Source organism: Palaemon carinicauda, unplaced genomic scaffold (assembly GCF_036898095.1).
Source record: "Palaemon carinicauda isolate YSFRI2023 unplaced genomic scaffold, ASM3689809v2 scaffold656, whole genome shotgun sequence".
NCBI lineage: Eukaryota > Metazoa > Arthropoda > Malacostraca > Decapoda > Palaemonidae > Palaemon > Palaemon carinicauda.
This window is the reverse complement of record NW_027171934.1, coordinates 52,501-65,724: the sequence shown is the minus strand read 5'-3', so window position 1 is coordinate 65,724 and position 13,224 is coordinate 52,501. Positions and strand designations below refer to the sequence as shown.

Here is a 13,224-nt window from a genome sequence, read left to right as displayed (position 1 = left end):
TTTATTTCCTTTCCTCACTGGGCTATTTTCCTTGTTGGAGCCCTTGGGCTTTTAGCATCCTGATTTCCCAACTAGGGTTGCATCTGGTATACAAGCTTTGAGATAAATTTAATCTTATACGATGAGTAATTGGTCCTTAACCCTTTTACCCCCAAAGGACGTACAGTACTGGTACGTTTCACAAAACTCATCCCTTTACCCCCATGGACGTACTGGTACGTCCTTGCAAAAAACTGCTATTTAAATTTTTTTTTGCACAATTTTGATAATTTTTTGAGAAACTCCAGGCATTTTCCAAGAGAATGAGACCAACCTGACCTCTCTAAGACAAAAATTAAGGCTGTTAGAACAATTTGAAAAAAATATACTGCAAAATGTGCTTGAAAAAAAAAAACAACCCCCGGGGGTTAACGATTGGAAAGTTCCAAATACCCTGGGGGTAAAAGGGTTAAGAGCTGTTTACCATAATCTAGTTTCTCTTCTACCAAGAGAAAAATAGCCACTGAACAATTACAGGGCAATAGTAAACGCCCCTTTCAAAATTGCTGGAATATGTCATTCTTGAACAACTAGTTAGTCACTTTTAAAGATTCGAAGCATTGCCAGACAACCGTTCAGCATACAGACAATTATATTTCATTTGCTGTTGTAAATGATCGGCTGGAAACGATGGATGTAAACAAATTTGGTATCTTGATATTCCCCGATCTTAGCGCTGCTTTCGATAGTTGTGTACGAACTGCTACTCATAGATTTAAGGCCCAATGGTATCGAAGATGAAGCCTTTGAGTATCTAAAAGATTACTTGGTTGACAAACTACTGTCTACGAATTGGAAACTCATTTATCTTAACAATTAAAAAGAAGGGTACCCAAGGGAAGCATACTAGGCCCAATCTTATTCTGTACCTATATTTTAGATCTATCAAATGTATGAAGTGGAGTTTAAACTGTTTGCGGATGATACACAACTTTACCTGGCGTACAGGAGAACGTGGGCGCATATGCGCATGAGGGCGTGCATAGCGCGTGATGGAGCTATGCTTCTGTTGGAGCGTATGCGCACGTTGGCGTGTACGCCCTTGATTCCCTGTGTTAGGGTTTAGTGATGGGGTCTGACGAGCTACTAAAGAGCGATCGTCAGGTCTCGTTGGCGCGCAACAGAGTGCTTTGGTGGAGCCTTGTTAGAAACGGCGACGGCAGGTCGGTAGGTCTGTCAGGTGGAAGGTCGACGTGTCCTTTAAAAGGACGACCTTCCACCGTAGGAGATCGCCAACGATCTGCAGAAAGGTCCAGGACCAATGCAGGAGCAGTGATGGATGATTGGTCTCGAGGCTCCTCTGCGGTGGTCTGCATCGAAGATATTGAACCAAAGAGGCACCTCCTCACTGCAGGTGAAGGAAGGCCTCTATGGCGAAGAAAAAGGCAAGCCTTCCAACGAATGCGCCCTCTGGGGGCCGTTGGATCAGCAAGCTCACCTTCTGCAGTCCTCCTAAGAAAAGTCTCTGTAAGTGAACTCCCCCGAGGGAGAGAAACACTAGCAGGAGAGGCTGACGATGGACTTAAGTTTCTCCCTAGTAGGTTGAGCAAGCACAGGAGAAACTAAGCCTTCAGCTACTGCGGGATGTGAAGAGGCAGAGGTATTAGGAGATACCACAACGTCAACAATTGACAGAGGATCAACCTCTGCCAAAGTCGGCGATTGCTTGACAGCGGCACCCAATCAGATGTAGTAAAGTAATGCTTCCTTGGAGGGCAAACCCTCGAGCCCCAAGGAAAACCAAAGCTGAAAGAGATTGGTTAATGACACATCCTCCCCCGGGGGAAGAGGTGGAGCTGCCTCGCTAGGGGAGGCAACGCCATCTCTCGAACCCTGAGCTTGGAAAACAGAACCATGGTCTATGGTACCACTCGACGGTCTCTCGAAAGAGACCGATCGAGTGGGAGCTTCGGAGGAGGTTTGGGCAACGGAAGAAGTGTCCTTGGGTTTTTCTCCTTTCAAAGAAACCTACGAAGGAGAAATATCCCGCCTGGACTTCTTCTTACGTCGCTGAGAAAACCTCTCCCACTGGGAGGTAGACCACTCCCTACACTCACCACACTTATTATTACTATCACACCGTTGGCCTCTACAGTAAGGGCAAAGGGTGCGAGGGTCTGTCTCGACCGCCGACATGAATGTTCCGCAGGGGCGGTCGGGTAATTCAGGGCAGGTGCGCATAATCGCAGAGGCCAACTTCACATACAAACTTGTCAAAGAAAAAGCAAAAAAAGCATTAATGGCTGCCAAGAGAGAGGCGAGGATGAGAGAGGACAAGTCCGTCTACCATCCGAGCCAAGAGCAAAGTGAGCTCAAGCACAGGTGTGTGAGGGGGGGGGGGTAGCAAGCTACCCTCCCCTACCCCCGCTAACTAGCGGTGTGGATAGTAAACCCTCGTTAAATTTTAGTGGCTCGTCACTTCAGCTACGCCGAAAGTAATACCCCTATTAAATAGCGTGGTTTTTATGTCAGTTACGGAACAACTGAAAATAATTTCCCTAGATTGAGGAAGAGCTGAAAATTATTTACCTACCATAGCATCCAATTTTGGATGATACAAACATAAACTGACCTATTAGTCCATTTATTCATTAAAGATTTTTAAGGTGATAATAAAAATATCAGATTTCTCACATAATTACTTAGCACTTACAGACATGTTTTAAGTCACCACCTTTCACTTGGTTCATCGAATTTATTTTATGACAAATTCAATAAAAGTTTAACTCACTTTTTTAATAACAATGAAGAATTGAAGAGTCAGATGTTGGCTATTCAACCTTGGCTCCCGTCTTTTTGCCAATCCTTTGGCTCCTAAAAAAAAATTTTATTAACAAATTTGCACCAGAATTGAAATAAAAAATAAATAAGATTATTCATGAGACCTTTATATCTTCATAGATTATACTGCCAGTAATTGCAAGTTTGGCCTTTTCTGTCTTAAAGCGGAACTAACTGAATACATTAATATAATGTGATTTACTCGAGCAGGGAAAGTTATTCAGTGCAATCATGAATTTTTTTTCAAATCTAACAATTCTTTTTCAAACAGATAAAAAGCATGAAAACTATGAATGACAGGCAATATCTTAAATGAAAATACTTAAATGTACGAATGTAATGAACTACTATAACACTAACAGTACTGTACAATAAAGAACATTTTTATCAATTTTTCTATTACCTACAGTATGCAGTACTGTACACACATCCGTGTTGCAAACTTTCAGATTCACAAACAACTACCGCAAGTAAGAAATATGTTCAAACTCCGTGGAGTTATAATTTTGTAATTTGCGCCACTCCCGACTGGGTCCTGATCCAGCCGCGGCCAATGGTAAGCAGCACCAATCCGCTGTGTTCAAAATTTATTGTGTTTGCTACTGTGATATTCGTGGCTGTTTGTGCGTATTACCTCCGCCTTAATACATTAAATTACAATAACATTATCTATGGCTGATAAGCAGATTGCTAGTGGTAGTGCAATGAAGCACAAAGATTAGTGGCGATGATGCTACTAATGTGAAAAAATGGCGTGCCATTTCAGTGGAAATGAAAGTAGCCATTATCAAGAAACCAGATAGCGATGAGAAGGTAAATATTGCATGTGTATTTCAAATAAATTGTTCAACAATTTGCAAGTTATAAAACTATGAGCTATCTGATGACGGCGAATTATCTTTGAGAGAGAGAGAGAGAGAGAGAGAGAGAGAGAGAGAGAGAGAGAGAGAGAGAGAGAGAGAGAGAGAGAGAGAGAGAGAGAGAGAGAGCGTATACAGATGTATGGGTATGCAATGTTTTGTGATATGATATTTTAAAGTAATTTGCATTTTTCCTAACGAAACAAACCCGGAGTTATTTATAGGGGATATTACTTTGGGCGTGGATGAAAGACGAGCCATAAAATTTTATCGAGGGATAACTAACCCAACCGCTAGATGGCAGGAGGGATAGGGGTAGCCGGCTACCCAGCTTACTCACACACATACGGGCTGATCACCCAATTTGCTTGCAGGCAGGACTTTCTTGGGGGAGAGGGCTGGCAGGCCAATTTGTATGAATAGCTCTAACTTTGTATCATTAGGAAAAATACAAATAACTTCTAAATTTGTCATTTGTTCTATCACTCAATACAAACTCTCACAATTTATAGGGGATGACTTACCTCGTAGGAGGGAGGAAATCTGTGCCAACTGACTTGGCATTTGACCGAGGTTCTCTCTTTATGATTTAGATTGTTAGCAGTAGGAACCCTGCGCCTCACTAAAAATGTTGTACACTAGCGACCTGCGCAAGCTGTGTGTTTGTGACACAAGCAATGTGGCTAGTCTAGGTACGGGTTCTCAGTCATAGGAATCGGAGTACTAAACCTCATCCAATTTCTTCTTGCTAGGGGTATTGGGGACGCAACAAGTATAATTTCTATACTAAATTACACAGGGAAATGGATCTAACCTGCTGAGAGGCGAGGTCAGCTGTGCCGAGTACCATGATGATGATTCCACAATGGAGGGGATGGTTAAGGATAGAAAGAAACCAGTCATTCTAACTCATTCACCCCAGACTAACCTGAGTAACCTCGGCCCTCAATCCAGTTAATTCCAATAGCCAGGCCTTCTCCATCACGAGGCTCAATACTACGCAGTACTCTAGACGTTATATTCCAGCTGTGACCAAGTTGTGGAATGATCTTCCTAATCGGGTGGTTGAATCAGTAGAACTTCAAAAGTTCAAAGTTGGAGCAAATGCTTTTTTGTTGACCAGGCGGACATGAGTCTTTTTATAGTTTATTTATGACATTTTTGTTTTTGATGATATGACGTTGTTACTTATTTTAGAATGATTTATTGTTAATTTGTTCTCTTCATTTATTTATTTCCTTATTTCCTTTCCTCAATGGGCTATTTTTCCCTGTTGGGGCCCCTGGGCTTGTAGCATCTTGCTTTTCCAACTAGGGTTGTAGCTTGGATAGTAATAATAATAATAATACTTTTCCATCAAGGAGATTGAGGTGTTTAGACCACTTGCGCCACCACCACAGGACCAATTTAAATTGCTTCAAGGCTCCTGTGGGTTACGTCTTGCAGGTAGTGGGTGGTGAAGGTCTAAAACACTTCCACATGCACGCTTGCAATACCTGCGCCACAGAGTAGTTCTTTTTTAACACCAGGGACGTTGCAATGCCCTTTTATGTCTGAGCTCTGGGTCATCGTGGTGGAGAAGGGTCAGGATTAACTGCCAGGTCGATGACCTTGCGAATCCATGCCGACATGGATATTGGATATTGTTTCATGGTCGTACCAACAACGGATTATTATCCAAATAAGGAAGAAGGAAATTAAGATTGCCAAGTTTTTGTCAAACAAATTAAAATCAGTCAGGAGCTAAAGACCAGACAGGAGAAAGATACTCAAAAAACATGGAACAAAATAATCAAAACATTTCCTTACAATAGATTGATCACCAAAAATCTTACTTTCTTAAAAGGCCAATATTTTTTTGGGTAATTGACGACAGATGACAATTTGTAAAAGTAGACTTATACCGCTAGATTTTGTCCATAAAAAGAACTGGATGTTGAGGAGCACTGTTCTTCAGATACTACCTCTAGAGAGCTATGGGGTCCTTTGACTGGCCAGACAGTACTACATTGGATCCTTCTCTCTGGTTACGGTTTATTTTCCCTTTGCCTATACTTTACATATTCTCCTCTGTCCTCATACACCTGACAACAGAGATTACCAAACAATTTTTCTTCACCCAAGGGCTTACTGCACTGTAATTGTTCAGTGGCCACTTTCCTCTTGGTAAGGGTAGAAGAGACAAACTTTGGTGAGCAGTTCTTCTAGGAGAAGGACACTCCAGAATCAAACCATTGTTCTCTAGTCTTGAGCAGTGCCATAGCGTCTGTACCATGGTCTTCCACTGTCTTGGGTTAGTCGGTGCACTCTGGCACACTGTTCTAGTTCATTTCTCTTCCTCTTGTTTTGTTTAAGTTTTTATAGCTTATATAGGTGATATTTATTTTAATGTTACTCTTCTTAAAATATTCTAGGTTTCCTAGTTTCCTTTCCTCACTCTGCTATTTTCCCTGTTGGAGCCCCTGGGATTATATCATCTTTCTTTTCCAACTAGGGTTGTAGTTTAGCAAGTAATAATAAAAATAATACGATCATACATTCAAGTTTTATCAGGGTTCTACTTTATCCCAATAATTAGCACTATGAACCAAATTTAGCTGGAACAGGGAAAATAGCCCAGTGAGAAAATGTAATTAGGAAATAAACAAGAAAAGTTTAAGCACAACAATATCATTAAAATAAATCATGCATAACTATAAAGAATTCAAAATATCAAGAGGAAGAGAAATAAGATAGAATAGTGTGCCCCAGTGTACCCTCAAGCAAGCTATCTCTACCCAAAGACAGTGAAGACCATGGTACGTAGGCTATGGCACTACCCAAGACTAGAGAACAATGGTTTGATTTTGGAGTGTTCTCTTCCTAGAAGAGCTGCTTACCGTAGCTAGAGAGTCTATCAAGGGATTCAGTAACTAAGGGTGTACAACCAGCAAATAATATTGATGTAAAGAGTAGCATCTGCATAAGCAACAAACTTGTTTTCAGTGCCAAACCATTTGTATACGGAAGGTCATCGACTTACAAGCTTAGGCACCAAACTTGTTTTCAGTGCCAAACCATTTGTATACGGAAGGTCATCGACTTACAAGCTTAGGCACCAAACTTGTTTTCAGTGCCAAACCATTTGTATACGGAAGGTCATCGACTTACAAGCTTAGGCACCAAACTTGTTTTCAGTGCCAAACCATTTGTATACGGAAGGTCATCGACTTACAAGCTTAGGCACCAAACTTGTTTTCAGTGCCAAACCATTTATATACGGAAGGTCATGAACTTACAAACTTAACTGGTTCAAAGAAGCTGTTGGCAAATTGAATTGTTTTAAGCCCAATTTTGTTAAATCTTGGCCCAGGGTAGGTAGGCCTAACCTGAATCTCATGCATATGATTTCGAGCTACAAAAGTCAACAAATAGTCAGGTTCCACATGAAATAGATATAAAGTTTTTACAAATGCTGTTTTGACTACTGTATCAAAAGATATAATATTGTTTTCTTACAGTATTTCTGTATCTTTGTTAATTTCTATTTGGATTTGTGTTTATATCTCTAAAAATTAAGTTCAGGACCTTCTGTATATATGAAAGTACAGTAATGGGTTGTGAAAAATACCCACAGGATCATCAGATAACATTATTACTATCCAAGCTATAGTCTTGAATGGAAAAACAAAATGATACAAGATGAAGGGGTCTAACAGGAAAAGCAGTCCAACGCTAAGAATAACTATAGTCCATTTCTTTTAGCGAGGCATATTTGCACCAACTCGCATGTGCCCTTTTAGCTCGGAAAAGTTTCCTGATCGCTGATTGGTTGGACAAGATCAATCTAACAAATCAGCGATCAAGAAACTTTTCCGAGCTAAAAGGGCACCGCTGCAAGTCGGTGCAAATCTGCCTCGATAAAAGAAATGGATTATAGTTCGCCAAACTTTCAACTGGGCTCCACAAGGTGCTAGAAGAGTTGGAAGACCCAGGCCTACGTGGCTGAGGACTATGATGCATGAAATAGGAGATAGGAGATGATGAATGGGGAAAAATCAATTTAAAAGCTCAAGATAAGAGACGACTGGTGAAATCTAACCGAGGCCCTTTGCGTCAATAGGGATAGACGATGATGATAGATTAATCAAAGATATAATTATACAATCTATTAAATACTAAAGATAAAAGTTCATTAAATATACTAACTACAGAATAAAAAAATGTAACAAATGCATTTCCAAAACCCCATTTGCATACATTCTTCATATCAAACCTTAACTACAAGGAATTTCCACACGAAATCTATAACCACTGTACTATATTACCTTTTACATGTCAAGAGTAGGTAAAGTTCATTGATGTTATATAAAGTTGGTAGTCTTTCCCCTCTCTAGACTTCGGGTGACCCTAATATCCAGTCACCCCAGATCGACTGGTTGCCAGGCTGTGCTAGAACCTTGGAGTTCATAAATTTATTCCAGTTCCTTTCCCCTGATCCATTACACTTGCCAGTAATCATCTCGGTGCACACAAATATTCCTTACTTCACCTGAAAAAGATAACTATATCAGAAAGATTGAAAATAGCAAATCAGACAATGGCTAGGTTAACCCTTTTACCCCCAAAGGACGTACTGGTACGTTTCACAAAACTCATCCCTTTACCCCCATGGACGTACCGGTACGTCCTTGCAAAAAAATGCTATAAAAATTTTTTTTTCATATTTTTGATAAATTTTTTTTTTTTAAATTCAGGCATTTTCCAAGAGAATGAGGCCAACCTGACCTCTCTATGACAAAAATTAAGGCTGTTAGAGCAATTTAAAAAAAATATACTGCAAAATGTGCTTGAAAAAAAAATAACCCCCTGGGGGTTAAGGGTTGGAAATTTCCAAATAGCCTGGAGGTTAAAGGGTTCAATAAAATTTTTAAATCACATCACCTGAAATTACATATTACATGTTATATATCAGTTTAGCGAGATCGGTGTTACTGTATGGACATGAGTCGTGGTATAACAATGAAACAATATCTAACAGATTTTGTAGATTTTACATCAAAGCCTTCTGAAGAATATTCAAAGTTAAATGGCAGGACAGGATTAGAAACTGAAACTATAAGAGAGATTACTCAAGTGCCATATGTGGATGAGATCATGGTGAGGGGTAGATGGAGATGGTTTGGGCATGATCTTTGCACTCCAAGAGATTAGTTTACCAAAACTTCAATTGGGCTTCACAAGGCACTAAAAGTTTCGGAAGACCCAGGCCTACATGGCTGAGGACTATGAAGTAGAAGATGATGATGAATGGAGAAGTATTGTTTTAAAAGCTCATTATAGAGATGACTGCGTCAATAGGCATAGGAGATTACGATGGTAAATAAATAAATAAATAAATAAATAAATATATATATATATATATATATATATATATATATGTGTGTGTGTGTATGTGTTTACACAAAATAGAATTAGATACATATACAGTATATAGGTACTGTATATATGAAGAAAAGGAAAATAGGGAAAAACTACAGAAGTAGTTTAAGAACAAAACATTAAAATAAATCTTTCATATATAAACTATACAAACTTCAAAATAACAATGAGGAAGAGAACCAAGATAGAATAGTGTGCCAGAGTCTATCAGTTACTCTCTATGTGCAAAAACTTTTACTGCCTAACGAACAAGGATACCAGAATGGTGTACCTTCATGCATTGAATACATTCCAGAATAAATAAATGTATTTTCTTAACAATATAAACGTGATCCCTTTAATCGAGAGGTGGCAGTAGTTAGCCAACTCAACCTGACACGCCACCGAGCTCCCAATTTGACCTTAAATCTGAGATTTCTAGGGTTGTTGGGACAGGAAAAGTAACATAAGACGACTCGGATTTACTTTCTAAAAACTAACGATTTGTTCCTACGAAAAAGCAAATCTTGCGACTCCTTTTTCTTCTGCCTACACAAACATCGAACAGTATGGCTTATTCTTTCCACAATCACCTCTCTCCTCATACACCTGACAACACTGAGATTACCAAACAATTATTCTTTGCTCAAGGGGGTTAACTACTACACTGTAATTGTTCAGTGGCTACTTTCTTCTTAAGGGCAAGGGTACAAGAGAGACTTTAGCTATGGTAAGCAGCTCTTCTAGGTGAAGGACACTCACAAACCAAACCATTGTTCTTTAATCTTTTCCTTGGGTAGTGCCATAGCCTCTCTATCAGTCTTCAAATGTCAAATTAGAGATCTCTTGCTTGAGGATACACCCACACTCACTATTCTATGTTTATTATTATCATTATTATTAGCTAAGTTACACCCCTAGTTGGAAAAGCAGAATGCTATAAGTCCAAGGGCTCCAACAGGGAAAATAGACTACGAGGGAAGTAATGAACAATTAAAATATTTTGAAAACAGTAACATTAAAATAAATCTTTCATATATAAACTACAAACACTTATGGAGCCCTTGGGCTTACTGCATCCTGCTTTTCCAATTAGGGTTGTAGCTTAGCAAGCAATAATAATAATAATAAATGATAAACCAATGCACATCAAGATAATTTCTTACGATATAGTAAGTTTTCATTAGCCTATTTTCAATCCTATCGCTAAGAATGAGGCAGTCTAAGGGGATTCCCATGGGGGTCTTAGCTCCCCTTTAGGTAAGTAGGTAAGGACACTGTTTGTAGGTTAGGTTAGGTTAGGTTGGGAAGCTTAGGTTAGACAGTGTTCTATCCACGAATCCCTGTCCGTCATTATATAAAGGCTCGTATCGTTCAGTACCAAGCTCTAAACCAAAGTTGAAAATAGACATTTTTGGGATTGAAGTACTGTACCTTGAACCAGGCAGTCTTGCAAACGAACATAATAGCAATGGATTCACATTCCAGACCTGAAATTTATATAACTTAGGACGGGAAAACATTTCTTTAGAAAAAGTTTTCCCTAAAGTAAGTACACTTCCAACCTAAAGAAATACTCCTTAAGTAAAATAAATGTATACACTAATATTTTTTACCTTTTCTCACCTAAATCATAAGTCAAATGCAAGCTAAAGTCTGAATATCCTAGTAAGATACAAGCTACTTTAGCAGCAATATATGCCAAGCATTTCCCTGGATTATAATTGTGTACCTTTTTCTATGTACCGGTAACTATTTCTCGCTACCTTTCCGCTTGGAGAGCGAGGGGAGCCACGTCCAAACAAAAACCATTTGAGGGGAGTTTCTCTCAACTTACATCGGAGCACTTCAAAGTACCTATACAAAAGTAACACTTCCTATTTCCTTCATTAAGAGTGTTGTGCTATAGTAAATATTTACCCACATTTATTTGACCCGGTTCGTCCCAACCTACTACAAAAACTTCGGATTTTGCTATGCCGCGAATTGTTTCGCTCGCAAATAAACATAATTCACTGCTCCTCTCTTCTCTCAAGTGGTATGTGGATGTGTTGCACACACCTATCACATGGGTCACTACTATGGTCTCAAATGCCTATAATTTACATCACGCCCCTCATATGGCTTTTGCTTCGCAGTGGCTTGCTTCGCTCACAAATGAAAATTTTAAACAGTTTAAAATCTAACATCAGGAACACTTATTTTCATCATTCCTGTAAATTTCGTTTATCTCCACACACAAACGACGTTCTAGTTTGTTTTTCTTGGGTAATTAACGCAACATTTCTTCGCAACACATTTTTTGCACAAATCCATAATGAGAAATATTCAAATTAATGGAAGTTTAATAACTTTCCTCCAAGTTGTTGTTTTATGTTTCACATGTCCCAATTAGTAGCTCTCATTACGTATTATTATTATTATTATTACTTGCTAAGCTACAACCTTAGTTGGAAAAGCAAGATGCTATAAGCCCAAGGGCTCTAACAGGGAAAATAGACCAGTGAGGAAAAGAAATAAGTAAATTAACTACAAAAGAAGTTTAAGGACAATAACAAAATAAATCTTTCATATATAAACTATAAAATCTTCAAAATAACAAGAGTTAGAGAAACAAAATAGAATAATGTGCCCGAGTATACCCTCAAGCAAGAGAACTCTAATCCAGGACTGTGGAAGACCATGGTACAGAGGCTATGGCACTATTTTTCCCAGTTGGAGCACTTGGGCTTATTGCATCGTGCTTTTCCAACTAGGGTTGTAGTTTAGCAAGTAATAATAATAATAATAATAATAATAATAATAATAATAATAAGTGGCTATTGGCAGTTTTCAATGGACTAGTTTCAAGACAAAGACCTGTTTATGCATTTGTTGCACTTTACCCATCTCTACCTCTGAGGATTTGACTAAGCATCACCTAAAATTTCCCAATCAGATTCTAGATAAATATTAAACAACAGGTTTTACTGGGTTTTCATTAACTTCATTAAAAAGTGTACTTTGGCGGTAGACTTCAATTAAAAAATCTTTATTTCAGTCATGAGTCTCATGTTTGACACTTGTGAGGGTTGTAAACTAACCTAGTTCAACACTCCTCCGTAACAATTTCCAAACTTTGACGATTTTAAGTACAGTAACAAGTGTTCTTCCAAAAGATATTTAAATGTCATAAATACGTTAACTCATAACGCCAAAATTCGTAACCCTCCACCCGGAAACATGAGACTCCGACTAATAAGGCAAGACTATATGACATCTCAAGTTAGTTTTATAATGCTTGAACATATTATGGTCCCAAAAGTAGTGACAGACGCAGCTGGCATGCGCTGAGCATCCGCATATTGCTTGCCAGTAGAATGCATTAGCGAGATTGTGCTTATTTGCTGGCGAAACGAGCCCTGGCCATGCAAAAATCCCTTGAGTGATGCCACATCACGGTGCTTTGGATTGGAACATGTTAAAAGATATAGAAAATGGGGTTAGGGAGAAAATGGTAAAAGACCGAGGTACCTCTGCCACTATCCCTTCAAAGGTGTCTTTTCACCCTAAGGGGTAGCTAGAGATTTGGGGGACTGGGGCATCGAGTTTGTAAAGTTACCATTATTATTATTACTTGTTAAGATACAACTCTAGTTAGTAAAGCAGGATGCTATAAGCCAAGGGGCTCCAACAGGGAAAATAGCCCAGTAAGGAAAGGAAAAATAAATATTTTCTTCCCCTGCTTTGGAGGCCTAGGGGAAACATAAAAAATCCAACTCCGTCACCCCATACCTACTACAACAGTGGTTTTACCACGTTAATTTAGCAGAAATAAAGAACTTTATTTTTTATCGTTCTGTTGGGATCAGTTGTTATTATCTTAAGACAAAGGTAGTTTACATTGCCATCCCCCTAAAGACTGATTCTCACCTGGCATTATTGTAGGGGAACCATCACCAACAGAACACTTTAAAAACAGGAATCAATTTCATGATAGCTACAGACGAAAAAAGCTTTTCTACCAAAAGACTGACGTTTACTATACAAAAAAAACGTTGGTTTTCTTGAAAAATTACATTTTCACTACAAATAAAAACTTAACTGCCCAAGAAATAATAATTAATGGGGTTAACGTGCGCAACTCAGTTGGTTTTCTTAAAAA

The 13,224-nt window shown here is 38.8% G+C and overlaps 1 long non-coding RNA gene across 4 annotated transcripts in view; it reads right to left on the bottom strand.

Annotated features, from left to right (window-relative positions):
* LOC137637322 (uncharacterized) overlaps positions 1 to 13,224 on the bottom strand; it is a 72,609-nt gene that overhangs the window by 12,328 nt on the left and 47,057 nt on the right. For 2 of the 4 annotated variants that reach the window (XR_011043551.1, XR_011043550.1), the window contains exons 2-3: positions 7,988 to 8,211; positions 2,771 to 2,853 (exon numbers count right to left, since the gene is read on the bottom strand). This is a non-coding gene — a long non-coding RNA (uncharacterized lncRNA). Of the gene's footprint in view, positions 1 to 2,770; positions 2,854 to 4,204; positions 4,527 to 7,987; positions 8,212 to 13,224 lie in introns of those variants that run through there. The other 2 variants (XR_011043552.1, XR_011043553.1) reach the window with 2 other exon arrangements.